Source organism: Patagioenas fasciata, chromosome 20 (genome assembly GCF_037038585.1).
Source record: "Patagioenas fasciata isolate bPatFas1 chromosome 20, bPatFas1.hap1, whole genome shotgun sequence".
Classification (NCBI taxonomy): Eukaryota; Metazoa; Chordata; class Aves; order Columbiformes; family Columbidae; genus Patagioenas; species Patagioenas fasciata.
Genome location: NC_092539.1, coordinates 5,260,766 through 5,278,337, shown reverse-complemented (window position 1 = coordinate 5,278,337; position 17,572 = coordinate 5,260,766). Strand labels below are relative to the sequence as shown.

Below are 17,572 nucleotides of genomic sequence, written 5' to 3'. Positions count from 1 at the left end.
TTCCTCCTGAATTTTCAACTGACAAAAGATGGGCACTTGGTACAAATATATTGTTCAACCAAATATGACTTTCTTTTTGTGTAACAAGAAAAAAGACACGAATGGTACCAGTCTGTGTCCCTTGGCTATCCAAAACAAACCTTCGCATATACAAGACTGTCCATATTAATCTCGACCACAAGAAACAGGTGAGCTCTGGTGCTCCTCAGCCTGCTAATTTTATGGCTTCTTAGATAAATACTGACAAAACCCACCAGACACTGTGGTGAGAGTGGGTCTCACAACAGGAGTATCTTTCCTGTGTGAGCTGGATTAATCTTAGCAGGACACATAAGGTGGGATGTGGCTGGCTAAGCATCTTAATGGCATTCAATGCTATTAAAGACATCTACAGGGACAGCCCCAGGTACACCATTTTGTGTCCCCATCTTTAGTGTTTACCCATGCAATTATGGGATGGTTCCTGCTGGTCTCTAGTACTTGCTTTTCAAACAAAAAAAAAAAAGGAAATTTGACCTTGTGTAGAGAGCTAGGATAAATAACAACAACAGAAAAACAGGCTATCGGTCCCTCCGCAAGAGAACTACAAATGGTATTGCTAGTAAAAATAATCACAGGAGTAGAACCTATGGAGGAGCAAGATCTGGTGAGGTAACCCTGACAGATACAGGCAGGCACAAAAGAAATTGGATTACTGACCTCACCACTCAGGGAGGACTCCTTTCGCTCCCCAAACCCATCTTGTGTCTCTTCAGCTCCTTTTTTCAGTTTTGGCTCAGTACTGAACAAAACCAGCCCGTTAGATATTACCTATAGCACGCATCATGTCAGTGCAGCTTAAAATAATATTTTAATGCCACTGAAAAAGTCAAGCAAATTGAACTGAACAAAGAAGCAAAATGAAACGGGAAAAGCACACAGACTCATTCTGCTTATTAGGGATGCTTTTGCCAGTGATAAATTGCTGTGAGGTGCCTTAGTTTTTAACAGCACAACAGCTTCCAGTAGAAAATGTCCAACTGAATTATTTTGACTGAAATTTTAAAGAAGGTCTTAAAAAAGAGAAACTTAAAGTCAAGATTTTCTGCTTGAAATATGCAGCATAGATCCTACTTTTAGAGTATCAGAGCTACACTTGGTTTTTAATACTGTCAGTCATCTAGAACATAGATTTGTTTAAATAGGAAAAAAAAAGGTTTGACCTGAATGATTTTCCAAGGTGCTCACAGATTTCCTTGAACAGGGTGTGCCAAGGGGAGCTGAAGGTCAAGACGTCTTGGAGATGCTGCCAGGAACAGAGGAAAGAGCACCTGGAGTATGGTGCTGCTAAATTCAAGTGAGGAAGCCAAAAGACCTAATGTGACACCAGGAAGACAGAAATACAACTTATGCCTTTCATATTTCTATATACAGGTATGTATTTAGTTAAGTTTTGATCTATTTATATTACATCTCTTTTATTAATACGTATCTATAAATGTATCTGTTAGTTTATGTTTTGAGATCTTGATTACAACCCAAGTCTCATTGTGTTTGGTTCTGGGCATGCACAGAATTAATACAAGCTTGTCACTTAAATAGAAATTATCGGTTTAGGCCTAGCCTGATTTTTAGAGGTGGGAAAGGGAAACCCAAAATAGTCTGACTTGCTATGGCAAAACCTGCTCAGAACTGGGACCAATGTCATTCCCGAGCCTCAGTCATAAGACTGACCATTGTATGAAGAGGAGCAGATGACAGGGCAGGAATGGTTATTCCAGATAAGCTTTTATTTCTGCTGACAGTTTCTGGTGTCTGAGTGTCCCACTCTCGCATGTGTTGATAGTGACCTTGAGAAAGATGTATAATGATGTGCTACCAGGACATGGATTCTGTTTCAGACTTGTGATATCTCAAATGCTTAGGCCAAGCCTGAGAGTACTCCCTGTGCCTGATTTTGGTGCAAAGTGAAGCCTGTAACAGACATTTTCTAGAGATGAAGCAATCCTTATTTCAGTCTGTTTTCTGGGACAGGCTTTCTTGACAGCGTGCAGCATCTCCTTCTGAGTTGGGCTGTGGTATAATTTAGGACTGAATCTTGTTCTGCAATGTGATGACAGGAATATATTATAGAAATGTCATGCATCTAACTACTGAGATCTGGTTTTCAAACTTCCCTAAGACATTTACACTCAGGGTTCTATTAAGATTCATTTCAGGATGAGAAAGAAAAACCTGGATACTGGCTGGCTTGGATTTAAGTACCAATTGTGATCTTTTTTTCTATGTTTTTACAAGCTATGCAATGAAGGGAGTTCACTCCTGATTTGCTCCAGGATACTTGGGAGCTATCTCCATACTTTTATTGTCTCTTGACATGAAAACCTAATCATGTTCGTTGCTCAAAATCAACTAACTCTGGTTGAACACTAATTCAAGAAGGCTCAGCCTAAGAAAGCAGCTTGTTTGGGAAACGTAGATAAGAATCCCTTGTGGGTTGCTTTGAAAGTCAATAGACTTGGGTTTAGAAGGATTAGTGAAGGGCTCAGTCCTGTAAGGTGCTGAGCACAATTATTTTCAATACTGAGTGTCTGTGTATGTGTGAGCAGATGCATGAAAATCAAAGGGACTGTTCAAAACCATATGAGTTAAGATCATGTCCATATATTTTTCTGGGTCAAATTCAGTGCTCTCAATAACTAGTAATGTGTGTTGAGCTCTGGGGGAATCCCAGATCTCAGGGCTGTAAAGGCCCAGGAGTTTTAAGATCAAAAATCAACTTGCTGGTCTGAATTGTTTTTAAATCTCAGTGGCTGAGTTGGGTTCAGTAAGCCCAGGCAGCTGTGATGGAGCACACACACACAGAGCCTTTTAGACCCAGATGAACGCTTACACTGCACCCTGGAGCAGCCAGCAGAAGGGCACAATACGTGTCCAATGAACACCAATTACGTCACTTCTTAATGAGAATTAATATCTCTGATGTAGCACTGGGGGACCTCAGTCATGCACCCAGACCCCAGAGTAGCTGGCATTTTACCGAGTCATAAGAAAAAGGAGATGGGGTTTCAAGAAGCTTCTCAGAACAGCACTAATTAAGAGAAAGATGCATGTGGCACCAGCTGAAGTTCCCAGTGGGCTTTCAAGGGTCAGTCCTGTAAAGGTGGACTTGTGACTTCACCTGTTTTTTAGGGTGTTTTTTTTTGCTGCCCTCTCTTCCCAGGAAATGCAGAGCAGGAGCCATTGCTTTTGCCACCCTGCGTATATTACCATTTGCAAAGTTTTTACCTCTCTGGTTTTCTTTCTAAGGTGAGCAGCATTTCCTCCAGGTCAGCATTACTTGTGCATTTATTATAGGATCCAGTTAATGAAAATTTAGAACAAGAAACAGAATAAAAGCCAAGTAGATGACATGGACATGAGAAACTCATGCTCCAAAAAGTATTTGTTTAAAACAAGGAAGAGGAGAGCAGTAGATGTTGAAAGAGTTGCCTTTGAAGTCTCTGTCTACAGAAGCAAGAGTCAACTGGGAAATTTAGGGTTGTTTTTTTTCAGGGTGAAAGAAGCTAAGGAGCCAAAACCACATCTGCCATGTGGCTATTTTATTCACCAGTTGTAGAATAGCTCTAATTTCTCTGAAATATCAGACATGGGCTAGAGGTGAGGTAATAAACTCCAGGGTACCCAGTTGTTCTGATGGAGCTGGCATATCCTACCTTTCTGCACTCTCCTGCAAGACAATAATGCCATTTCTGCCATCATTATGCATCACACATCAATCTGGCTGTTCATTAACAGCTGTGACCTGAATCTGTCACTTTACAACAAACTCCTGTAGGATTCCAGGTTTACTACCATATAACTGCTTTATTATACATGGAAGGCTGTAATAAGCTGATTAAATAAACCTTCCTTTTTTTTTTTTTTTCCTGAAGACTTAATATGTACTTTTCTGACATCAGATAAGTACAAAATAAACCTGAAGCTTCACCCAAAATGCATTATGCAAAGAAACCTGTCACTATAAAAAGCCTAAACCACGCAGGACTCCCTGTACCAGCTCCTCTTGGCTGTACATGAGGGAGTCCTGTTGCGGTAACTGGTAATTCTCTAAAAGCCTTGACTCAAATCATCCTTTCTATGATTCAGCTTGTGCAAGACACCTTTCCTCCTTAGAAATGCAGCTTTCTGGAACAATATGTTCATTTTGAGGAGGAAAGTTCTAAAGTTAAACAGAAAGTGCCATTCTCAAAGCTCAGGATGAAAGGCAACATCCCATCATATTTCAGCTCAGGAGTCTCAGGATGCATCTTCTTGCAGGGAAACTCTGGTAAATGATTAAAGGAGGCAAGGACTTCTCTGCTGGATTTTGATTACTTCACGCCAGATGAGACAGAACTGGCCACATGCTAAAATTAAAATGAAGCGTTTCAATAATTTCCCATTAAAAATGTCAACAAAAAATATATTTTGCTGACTTTGCAGTTTGATTAGAGAAAACTATTCAGCTGGGGGGAAAAAAAGGGGTCAGCTCTGTCAGCAGAGCTGGTTATGAGTGGTGAAATTCATTGCATGTGGGCTAATGGGGTGTGAAAAATTGGCCTTGCTGAGTACATGTAGACCTTTCTTACTGCTCCTGAGAGGCCTCGGAGGAAGGAGCGATCCCTGATTATTCTCTCTCCTGTCTACACAGCTGTAATGTGCTGATCCAGACAGGGTTGGGGTCTGAGAAGCCTCAAGTGCTTCCAGCCAACACCCTGATCTTCAGGCCAATCTGTGTAAGCTGGTGCTCTTCACACTTTCTGCTTCACTGATGCTCCATAGAGAGAATCAGCCCTGATGGTGAGATATCACACAGCACCCAAATTGGCTCTTGACCGCCCCAGAAAATTATTTTGTGTGTATGTTTTGTCACCTCAAAGTGCTGGAGGTGGCCTAGGAATGGTGTTGCACAGAGGACGTGCTGCTTACTGCAGGACATGTCTTGAGGATGGCTGGTAGGAATGTGAAGGAGCAAAGTCTATTCTGATAGTGGTGAAGAACTGTCCTGGATAGAGAGAAGCAAACTTGGTATACATATAGATGTCTAAAATAGACCTAGTAGCAAAATATTCTGTAAACTACACTAGTCTTTGACTTACAGGGAACAAGGTGGTTGCTCCAAAAGGAGTCAGCTTGTGGGATGTGAGTGCCCTGGGTGTAGGACCTTGGAGCAAGACGGTGGCACCTATGGCCAAGTAGGAGAGTGTGTTTGCAAACTAGAAGGCAGAATTATAGCAATTATCTGCAATATTTTAAAGCACGACTTTACAAGCTAGAGACAAACTTAAAAGGGAGAGAAGGTATTTCGAGTGGCAGGGTTTTACAGTGCGTTCTGTACAATCAGTGAACAAAAGCCCCAGATATTTCTGTTAATCAAAGCCCATCTTTTGAATCAGTTATTGGGTTTTTCCTCTTGTTGCAATCACTGGCCAGCACAAGCTGAATTACAGTGTTCTTTATTAGCCGGCACGGCTTGCTCCACCTTAATTAGTGCAGACCAGTGGAGCTAAGGTGAATGAGGTGAACATTAGATGCAATTCTATCATTGATGTTGAAAAGGCAACCAGACCTTGACTTTTCTCTCTCTAAGTGCATCCCTTCCTTTTGTGAGATGATCAATAACACTTCCACTGGAGGAGGTGGGCAAAGCACCTTTCAGAACTGATAATTGTGCAGGATCCAAATCTTTTCTAATGAAATCTTTCAAAACCTTTGCAATATTTCTACTGAAGGCCAGCTTTCCTAGGAGACCTATAATTATTGAGAGCAAAAGAGAGAAGAGACGAGAGTTATCAGCCTGTTCCACATAAATAGGACCAATTCAAACAACGGACCTGAAAGACAGGGATATGGAGAATGAAATAAGAGTGGAAAAAATAATAATAACAATAATAATAATAAAAGAGCAAGGATCAATATCTCTAAGAAGAAAAGATCGTTTAATTTTATACAAACCATAAAGTGTACACACATTCTGTGATTTCCCAGAGGTCTCCTGGCTGATTGTATTTTCTTGTAAAACCCACATCTTTACACAGTATCCACGACTCCTATTTTAGCAAATATACATTCACACTGCAGGACAACCCAAAAGATTTATTCCCTTGATGCTGTTCTTTCTCTTTTTTTCGAAGTCAAATATTCATCATTTGGCATCTTCTGTGTTTTGCTTTGATCCTTGACAGGAAAAAAAAAAAAACAAACAACCCCTTCTCATTGTCCTCTCTCTGGAAAACCATGAAGGCAGAAGCATCATCATTTTCAATGGAGTGGCCAAGAAAATGCAGTAAGATGATCAACTTGAGAGCAGATAGGAAGATGGCTGCAAAACAGCTGTTTTCCCCAAACTGTGGCAACATTTCAACACACTGACACATTCGAGAGTTTGGTATCCAGGAGGTAAAAAAACTAATTCAGGCTGAGGAAGACACTCCGACGTCTTCCCTTACCTTGGAAAACATCTGGTTTAAATTCACAGCTTACAGATTATGGCACAGCCTGATTTATGCTAAAGCATTTTGAATATCAGGCCTTTTCTAAGAAGGGCAGTATGGTCAGTGCTTCCCATGCTTTTGTCTGCAGCATTAGTGGGTAATGTCTCTGTTTATCCTCATCCAAAGGTGTTATTCTTCACCTAAACTTGCCTGGATCATTGTCCAGACTACAGAAAATTAAGGTGTTGATTGCGTCTCTTTGCTGATAAAGTGTAATATAGATAATTGGGGAAACTGTGAGGGATAGTGTGCAAAAAGTAAAAATTGAAAAGTGAAATAAGAATTCCAGTGACGTCCCTACCTCCCTCCCAGCACAGAGAAAGAGACACAGCTCTGCCTTTATCATCATCCTTCGATGATGCTTCAGCCAGAGGTGCATCTGCCTGGCCCCAAGGTCCTCCAGCCCTTTTGGAAGTCAGCCCCTGGTTTCTCTTCCCACACGCTTGCCTGGGGAAGATCAGCTCTTCATCTCTTCCACTTGGTGCAGAGGTGAGAGGAGATCAGTCTAAAAGAAAAGGATGAAAAAAACAAACCAAAGAGGGGGGAAAATACCCATGTAGCAACAACTGAAAACCTCCTCAAACATCTATGTGAGACCCAGACTCTCTGAGGTACCCTCAGCGATAGCAGTAGGAACAGGAGGTGGGAGAAAAAGAGCAAAACAAAAAAAATTACACTGAAAACTCACTAGCAAGAAGGTAGGAACGTGGGTCTGTGCCAGGCTGCAGCTCCCCTCCCATTACTACTGCTGCACTGAGCAGAGCTTATCATTCTGCGTAGTTCAGGGAGCTTCCAGGTGATTGCTCTAAAAATACCTTATCTGCAACGGTTAAAAATAATTTCCTTCTTTCTATTTATTGACCTCCCTCTTTACCTTTATGACCTCCCATTCTCAAACATCTCCTGAGTATTTAAAAATAATAATCTTTCTTCCTACCCAGCCTAATTTGATTAGTTTATACAGCTCTGTTTAATTGGGTGCATGTGGAAAACAAAGACCTAAGAGAAGAGCATTTGCTGTTTAGAGTGACACTCGGTCTCATCTCCCACAGGAAGGAACAACACCCTTCACACGCCATCCCTGAATAAGTTTTGGGTGATTTAAATATGAACTGCTTTCTTTTGAGCTACTGCTTTTTGTCCACAGTCTGAGGAAGAAGTGTGCTCGGGGAAAAGACACCTCAGATTGAGGAGAAAAAAGAATACAGAGCAGCAAATCGCAATAACTTGCATTGTACATGGATTAAGGGCTGTGTTTTATTCCAGTGACAGCTTTTCTTGGCTGTACCTTCTCTTGCTGTGTGTACGAGTCAGCACTGCAAGGTCCTGGGCAGCAGAGCTGGACCAGGGTCTGCTCAAATATTGTTTAATTGTTGCCTCTCATAGCTTGAAGTGGGCATTTATTTATTCATTCTTGATCTTCCAACAGCAACAAGAAGCAATCTTGAACTCATCAAAGAGGATGAACTCCCTAATGCTGCCACTTCAGACTGAATTGTCTCTTTAAAGCATCAGATATTTTCTTCAAACATTAACTTACGTAAAGCAGAAGACGGAGCTTGCGAGAGTCTGCAGGTGTAGGCATGGAAGGAAAGGCTGTGCAGGGTGTCCTGGTTTGATTTAGAATTATGATTTAGACCTACAATTTGGAATTACGTTGTTCATCCTTTGCTAGAGACAGAGTATTATTTAGAAGGCAATACTATCAAACGCAGGGGAAAAAAGGTCCAGCAGAACAGGTACAGATGCACCTCATTTAATTCAGTACTTTTGTGCTCCTCACTTTGTGATTGGGAATGCAGGGAACAGCAGCCACTTTGTACTGCAAGCACAGCTTTTTGTAAGGACTTTGCAGTACCTTCTGCCCTATTAACACTCGGTGTATTCTACTCCCAGGCTTAATTATTCATCTTATACCCAAAAGTGCGGCAATGATTAAACTGAAGAGCACTTTCAAATAGAAGCAACGCTGCAGTGTTGGAGAGATGCGTATTTCAAGGGTACAAGTTTGTCCCTCTCCCCCTGCCCAAGCCTCCTCTCCACTGAGCATCACCTCTCTGTTTCTCCACTGCTTTTTGTTTCCATCTCTCCCCCCATCTCACAATTACATCTTTTAGCTCTTTCATGTCATTACCTTTCCCCTCTGTTGATTTGCCTCTGCAACTGGATTTTCTCTATTGCTCTCTCTGCAGGCTTGGATGAAAGCCCATTGAAGACAACTAAAATTTTCTTACTGACTGTTGAAAGAAGGAAACGTTAAGGATAACAAAACTTAACCGCAGCTTTCTGCCTGTGAATGGGGATGGGTCAAGTGACTTCTCTTTATGTTTCCAACAGGCTTTAGTTTCTCTGACCCCATGAAACTTGAGCAAACCATTTCAGCAGCATTTTTGAGACAAAGATGTGCAGATCTCGGGAGAAAGCACAAAATCGTCCTTTGAAGGGGCCATCTACTGAGAAGTAAGCTTTCTCCCTCACTCTGGATTTCGAAAATAACTTGAGACAAATGTAGGTAACAGTGAAGATGGCTAATTTCTGCCACCGACAAGTTAGGCTTTCAGTTGAAACTAGTCATTTAAGCCATCGAAAGAGAGACTGTTACCTTTAGAGGATGAGTCATCCCACCCACTTTAGACGTTCCACGTATGAAGAGGTGACTCATTCTCTGGAGATGCCTCCCTTTCTCTTCACAGCCTGTAGAGGAGGGCTAGAACACTGCCTTACACATCTAAACTTTTACATGGCTAAAAAAGGGTAAAATTCATCCTCATTTTGTTGAGGAAGACACAAATATTACCATGCTTCACAGTAAAGCACTTTGATGGACACCAAACCACTGTTGCTCTGTAAACCCACTAGAAGGACCTGCTATCTTGTCCTAAACAGGTCTGAAGCAATTGCTGCCCATTAGTGAGCCAGAGCTGAATTCTCCTGGGGGACAGCAGGAATTCTTTTTGCGTTTCCTGCTACTAAGCAGTGGGTGAGCAATCAAAGTCCACTTCAATTTCAAAAACCTCTTCCTTTGCCACCTCACTGGGCCATTGAACTGAGTACAAGACCTGCTTCCATTTTCCAAATGTACCTCCAGCTATGGCCATGCTCGATGCCTTGGAGTGGAAATACGCAGTCCAGGGTTTCACACAATTATTGGAGCACATCCAGTTCTCTGGTGAGAAGGCATGAGAGCAGTGTTCAAATCTTTCACTTCCAGAAAAAAAAAAACACATGACAGGAAAAAAGTTAGGACTTGTTCTTGCTCTTACTTGCTCACAGTTTCTCCCTTGCATTTCTGTTGAGGGCTGCATCAGTACGCTCATTTATAAAACTGACCCGAAGACAAATGCACACAAGCTTTTCTTGCTTTTTCACTGCTATCTTGGAGGCAAGGCTCCAGTTTTTAACCATATGACACAGCGAGATAAGCCTTACAATAAAAAGCAAACAATGCAAGGCCAGCCCCGGGCCTCCAAGCCGTGATCTCTGTTTGTTCAGCATTTTCCCAGGAGGTTGTTGGAGATACCTGTGAATAAGGCTGAATGCAGAGAGTCAACTGTGCTGAGGCAAAGAGCACAGCATTCTGGGTTATTAAACCATTTGTCTTACAGCCCTGGGGAAAACGAGTTTGCTACAGAAAGTCACAAATGGACTGAGTTTGCCTGTCTCAAGGCTGCTTCTCTCCATTTTGCTGCATCCCCAGCTTGGTGCCATTGTAGCATGAGCACCAGCATTTGGTGAGAAGAGAGCAGAGATTGGAAATGAGGGGAAAACAGGATGTTTCAGTAAAGCTATTTTTGAAACTGTCTCTGGCTCTTGTCTGCGTTATCTCCAGATCTCCCCTCAACACTATTTTTTCATTGTTCATGGTAGGTTGAAGAGGTTTTTTTTTTCAAGAGTGTTGTAAGAACACTGAAAATTCATCAAGAATTTCCTTAAAAATTAACAAAACAAAAACAAACCCAGAGTTAATACTGTCAAAAAATTCACTCTTAGAGTAAACTACACTCTCCATGGCATGGTAATACAATATGCTGTTAAATTCTTTCACTCAGGAGGGAATAAAGGATATTTGAGCATAAATGCATTATCCACAATCCACAACAGCACAGCCTATCCTCCTGTGGATAATGCTATTAGTGCTACATTTCAAATTAAAAAGCATATGCTCTTCTTCTTTCAAAAACAAGGGAGTGCTGCCCACTTCCTTCCCTTGACTAAAAACAAAAGCTTTTAAAGTGATAAAACAGCATTCATTTGGTAAAAACAACCATCTGCACCTGATTTAGCTAAGTGTTCGCATTTAAAGACAAATTGCTGGTTGGGGAAAAATTAAATACAAGCGAGAAGGTTGACTTGCTTTGACCACAAATTGATATCCACTATCCCCACCAGTACTAACCCTGATTCTGACACTAAATCCTGACCTTGAATCGCAAGTCCTGAGCAAGGGCTCTTTAAATAATTTTACTTGCAACCTCTCTAATAAATATGTTCCCAAAACTCACCCCCTCCTTTCTCAACCTATTAGTCTGTATTAGTTAAAGTGGGTTGCTTATTAAGTTTTTTATATCTTCAGAATAATTTGGAAAGACACCAAGGTCTTAATGTACCAGATTTTCATAACGCAATGTGATATTAACAAACATCAAACTCCATCAATGATCTGTGCAGCAGGCATCCTTAAAGCATGTAATTAAGATAACATAAGATAACATCAGCCACAAAAACGAGAGCGGAGGAGGGAACAGAAATGCCGTTTTCTGAGGAGGCAGCATTGAGATCATCCCTTTGAGGTCAGGACAAGGCAGCAACATGGGAACAGTGAAAATACGATTCTGATAGTGCACAAAACTGACATGAACTGCAAGTTGCACGGATCATCCTCAGAACAACAGCAACTAGCATAGCCAGAAGGGAGGATGTATAATCAAATATACAAGTGTCCTTTTAGAAATGGTTACGCAGACTCTTATGGAAAAGTCCTCAACCTTTCCTTATTTTTAAATCAATGAGGAATACACCAAAGGCAACAATACCCACCTGCGAAAGGGGTCAGTATTTTGAGTTCCACTCAAGTTACCTCCAGTGCTTTAGTTCCTGTGACATTCTGCTGAACACCTCACAAAGAGGTATGAGCTCTGGAAAGGTGATAACAAAACATGCAATGGTGAAACCAAAATCATCACTATTACCAGTTTGCACTTTCAAGAGTCACCCAGAGTCCCCCCCGTTCTGCTGGGATATTTCTGCTCAGTTTAGCAGGAGCCAAGTGGGAAAAGTACTTTCTTTCCAAAATGTTCCCCTAGGCTCTGAGAAGCATGCGTGGCTTTGCACATCTCCTCATCTCCTTTCACTGGAAAACGGCTGGATATATTTGTGCTGGAAAGTGTGGTGGTGGATGTTATTGCTGTTCCTTTTCCTAGCATAGCTGAATACATCCACACACAACTGAACATGTATATTTAGCTGTTAAAAAATATAAAATCCTGGCATATCGTGATAACAAGTTCATTTCCTACCAGAAGGTTCTATCCATTCAGTCAATACTTTCTGCATTCCCAGACAGTAATGGTCAACCCCAAATACATATTTCAAATAACATCAGAGAGGAGAGATTACAAAGTACATTTCAGATACACAAGTAAGTCCAAGTTCATAAAACCCCCTTTCCCTACTCACAAACCCCAGTGTCAGGCAGAAAACTAAACCAATTTGTCACTACTGCTGCCTCGTGCCAGGATAAAAGTGTGTGCTATTCCCACTCCTTTGCCAGAGGTCACTGGATGCAGGGCCTCAAAGACTGTCTGAAGGAAAACAAACGAGTGCAAACATAATAAATTGCGAGGAAGAAGCTCTGTCGTGACTGGTATGAAGGCAGCGGGGATGATATCTTTTGAGGGGAGCAGGAGAAAAAAAAGATGTGCATGGTTCATCCGGCACAAGACTACTTTAATCACTTCGCAAGGGGATGGCTGGATTCAAGGACAAATGTATAATACATGTTTCGCTAGGGCCGATGGTGAGATAGCGAGTATCTTTGAATGTACTGATACAGCAATTAAGCGAACTAGTGTCCTTGGGCAGCTGCTGAGGTTTCTTAAAAGTGGAGTTTTAGACAGCACTTCAAGTCTTTCCTCACTAGCACTGGGGATGCACAGAAAATGTGCTGCTGTGTACGCTGGCAACTGCAAAACACCAGTCTGGGTGCACCATTCCCTGCTCCATGGCTATAGCTTGGGGTCACAGAGCTCTGACCTGGCATGCTCCCCATCCTAACCTGCCCTTTCACAGGGACCGATGGAGGGGCATCTCGATGCCATTCCCATCGCTGATGTAGAGGTGCTTCTATGTAATACAAGGCACTAAGACACACCATAAACTGTTGTACCCTTGAGCTGTTGCCCATAGGATCAGTTCATCCAAAAAAATGTGCAATGGTCCTTGCTTTCCTGTGCAGCTTGGACAAATATATTTTATCGTGCTACATTATAAAACTAGATCCTTCTTTTGTATCCTCACATGCAAAGTGATGGGTCCAGCACTGCCACTTTACACCAGCAGTGCATGCACAGCAGATCTCTGGAGACCTCTAGAGAAACAACAGCCCGACAGATGCCATTTGGGCTGACCACAGAAACCGGGAAAAAAGCCCTACAAAGCTGGAAATCTTACAAAGCTTAACAGCCAGACCTACAAACCTGGTGTCACTCTCCCGTCAAGAACGGACTGGGTACACACTGAGACATCTGTTATCTCATCAGCAAAGGGTTGCCAGAATTCCATAAAAGAGTGAAACAAACCCTTGATTCCCACTTTTCTCACCAGCTCTGACACATCCAGACTGGTACATCCACACTGAATCACTCTCCGCACTCGGGGTCACCCACAGGGAACTTACATTACACCTGTGCACGGCAATGATTAACTTCTAGCCAAAGGTTTATTAGGCTAATTTTGTTTCTTTCTAATTTATTAGTCTCATTTCGCCTTTCTGTAAGTTATCCTCCTACAACTGAGATCATTAATTCTTTGAATTTATTTGCCAAATATTTTTTTCCTGGAATTATTTTTCTGTGTCATAACTTACTTGAATCGTAAGCTTCGGCAGGTTGCTTTTTTTGTTCCATGTTTGTAGTCCATCTAGCACTTTGACTGGGGGCACACTGTCCCTCTGTGATATATATATATATAAATAGGCTGTACATTGTTAGTGCTCTGTACCCCATGTTCATGTTGCGCTGGTTAGTTCTGACACAACCCAGAGTTCACATGCTGTGTATCTGTCCCCTGATTTCATACACATTTCTCTATCAAAGCAGGCTGTTAGGGGTAAAGCTAAGAAACAAAGTTGAGCTCCCTCTAATATCGCCCAGTGGTCATTGGAAAAGGAGGTTCAGCCACAGAGCAAACAAAAGCTGTGTTAATTAGGCTGTTATTTCTGGAAAGTGTTTTGAGGTATTTTCTCATTGTTGTTTTGTTCTCTTTTGTGCCTCGTGACCCCACCTGACACTCTCACCACCATCCTTGCTCTTTCAAGGTATCTTTTATTGCCAGACAAAGGGAAAAATATATATTTGAATGTGGCCACCAGATTGGCCATTGCTGACATCTCTGCAACAGAAAAAGACATAGCAGAATAAAGACATCATTGGTATTATGAGGAAGCCAGGTGTGGGCAGAGAGGACTGAGGTGTTATCACACATCACAAGGACTAAAGGTTGCCAGGCTTGACTTTGGCCACACTAGGGCACATTCTCAGCTGGTGCAAACTCAAGTAGCTTCCATGAAAAACACCTGAACTATGTCTGTTATGACCTGTGGCTTGAAGAACACGTGATGGAAAGAGATCTCAAAGGTCACTGCATCCAGTCCCCTGCTATCTCAGGCAACTGCACCACATAATCCCACTCGTAAACTGAACAAGCTTCATCATAAAACCAGCCAGGCTGCTGCTTGCCACCCACTCCTCCTGCTGAAGGCTGTTCCAGAGCTTCCCTCCTCTGCTGCCTGCAAACCTGCTGCCAGCTTTCAAACAGAATTTATTAAATGGAATCCATTCTGGCTTGCCTTCTGAATGCACAATTTTAATCCAGCTCGGGGAGGAAGCAGAGGATGGGGAGACTTCTTTGCATTTCTTTTGTTTCACAAATCTGGGATAACCTTCCCCAGCTGTAGGCAGCACAGTGCATGGATGAAAGGTGGAGATCAGCTTTCAGTCCGTACCCTTCCTTCCCGTGCATGCCATGCAGGTAATGTCCCTGCAGCTGCTGAGCTTTCTGCTATTTCATTTCACTCTTTTCCTCTAGGACCACTTTCTCCTAGGCAGAGCTTTTTTTTCATGGTGAGGCTTACCCCAGGACAATTAATAGCAGGGACAAAATACCTATACCAGTTTTTTGTCCAAAATCCCAGGTGAACCACAATAACTCTACAGGCAGTTCACTCACAAGGGGTGCACAGATTCACCAGGCCAAATATGAACATAATTAAATTCTGTGAGCTTCTGAAAAAAGATGGATTAGTGCTGTTCCCTGAACCTGAATGTGTTATGATAGTTTAACATGGAGCACCCACCACAAAAGGCATCTCAATCTTAGCCCAAACTGATAGCAAGTTCCAACCTGGTCTATAAAGACATATCCTGGGTTTGGATCCTTCTGAGAAAACTTGTTATGTTTAGTCAAGAAGGCTTCAAAGCCTGGTATACACATTCTATTTCTCTTTGCACAGAAATAAAATAGCATTATTGACTGGCATTTTCACCTCGCTAAATATGAAAAATATCACAAGGAAATATGCTTTATAAAAAAACCCCTTATAATCAGCTCAAGAAACAATATTTCTCAAGAGGGATGTGATCAGATGAAGGGAGAATTCACTTCTGGACTTCCATTTCTCTGCAAAAAAAAATATACTATTGTTTCAGCTGGATTTTTTAAGACTAAAATGACAATGATTAAGAGATTCATTTAGTAAGCTTATGTTCCGTCCTTCCAGGCACACTCTCCCTGGAGGAGTTAAATTGGAAATCCAAAGAGGCTTCTGCCAGTGGGGAGCTCAGGGGAGGTGTGGAGAGAATATTTCAGCAGTTACCAAGGGTGGCAAGCAGGGATTTCCAGTGAGGATGCAGGAGAAGGTTGTAGGATTTTGAGCCCTGGACATTAAGGTGATGCTCCTGGGTTGTGCTCTTTGGGAGCTCGGAAGAATGTGGCCATTTAACAATGACGTGGGAGCACACCTGCCCCTAACAGGCTTGGAAAATTGACTTCAGAAGCGCAAAATGGGTCAATAAAAACAAGAAATGAAATTGATGTCAGAGGTTGTGTATATACAATGATAAATAGCTGCATAGGCTCAAATTCCTCTCTCAGTTGGGAGGCTCCCAGTTCTTGGCCAAGTAAATAGGCTCCGCAGCATATAGAAATGAGGAGACAGAGCTGGGGACACGAGCAGTCGTGGAAGGCAAGTGGGACACCATCTACAAGCAACATTGTGGGTAACCCTACCCAAGGTGTCCGTCATTAAGCCAGGCAAAGAGGTAATAGTATATTTGTATTTAATTTTTCCTACTGTGTGGTAATATTTTAGATTATAAAATAATGCCAGAGCAGGGGGTGTACATAATAACTTGCAGTAAAAGCAAAACTGCTGGAAGATTTTCCCTTATAGGCTTATTTTGTCAACTATTGTTCCACATTTACTTTTTTCCCTCTTAAACTAAGAAACAGATCCTCTCTTCGCATTGTGAGAAGCACCTTTTGTAGACAAGAAAGAAAGAATGAGAATAAAATAGTAAAACATAAAATAAACCCTGGAGCCCGTGCCTCTGCTCCCAAGTGAGAGAGGATTTCAAAGGGAAGCATTTGTAATTTAGATTTCTGAGCAGCAGTGAAGAGGAGCCCCACTACTTCCCCACTGAAGATGCCGAGGCCATATTCCTCTGTGATGGAGGATGATGGCGACAGAAGATTTGGGAATAAGCCTGAGAGCAACTACTCAAAGCCCTTCAGCTGTTTAGTCAAATGAATTCTGCAAGTCTCTCAAATGAGGGTCCACCTCCCATCTTTGTCCCAGGATGACTGACCACTGCTCCAGCAGAAGCACCCAGCACAGCAAGGTGAACCGAATGCGCTGATTTTAATTTGGATGAGAAATGAATTGCAATAAGATCCGCACCACCAGCAGCAGCCCCCTATGGCTCAGAGATATTTGAGTGAGAGCTGCACTGAACAAGGAAAAAAATGTAATAACAGGGGCCTTGCTGGATGCTCTCCACCCCCTCACCCCACGACTGTTTATTAAAGGCGAATTCCTGAGGGTGTTTGGAATCTACCTCTGACTAGCAGAGATAATAACATTGAAAGCTTTGATGAGACCAGCCTGAGCTTCCAAATTTCTGAATCTATATGAGTTTTTGAACTCCTGAGGGGTTAATACATCCAGGTGAGAGAGTGGACAACTAACCTGTATTTGTCAACCACTCTGATCACAACAGCTGGAGCTACAGGAGATGATGTGGATCACAGGACACCCCCTCTCACACTCCTTGCCCTCCTTCCAGCCCCACTTCCCAGGTGGAATTAACAGCAGCAGAGTTGAGTATAATCTAGGATGGCTAAAGTTCCTAACCTTCAGAAGCTTCTTCCATTCTGACTCTAGTAATTCCAGAAGCTTAAAAGGCAAAATCCTCACTTATGTAACAATATGGAGAATCTAGGTTTGGAGCAGTGAGATCTGAAATTATCTGGCTCTAGGAGGCCCTGTAATTTGAAGAATACAGGGGCCCTGAAAACATCCAAGAAGAAGAGATGCTTTCCCCCAACCTTTGGTCAGTCTTTATGGTCTGAGATGAAATTGTGAGATTGTTTCACAACTCAGTTTAAAATTGGGAACTTACATAAGAAGAACCAGAGGGAGAAGGGGAGCCTGGACACACAAAGACAAGAACCTCCTGGGTCTGATTTAGGTCACCTTTGAGACAAAAAGTCAACTAAATTCCTCTAGAACCTGGAGAAGAACACAACCAAACCAGCTCATGCAGAAGCAGGACAGAAGGAGG

At 42.2% G+C, this 17,572-nt stretch overlaps 1 protein-coding gene across 1 annotated transcript in view; it reads left to right on the top strand.

Annotated features, from left to right (window-relative positions):
• BRINP1 (BMP/retinoic acid inducible neural specific 1) overlaps positions 1-1,414 on the top strand; it is an 88,451-nt gene extending 87,037 nt beyond the window's left edge. Inside the window, exon 9 of the mRNA XM_065854066.2 lies at positions 1,244-1,414. The gene's annotated coding sequence lies outside the window, so the exon portion shown is untranslated. The remainder of the gene's footprint in view (positions 1-1,243) is intronic.
• Positions 1,415-17,572: the final 16,158 nt, after the last annotated feature.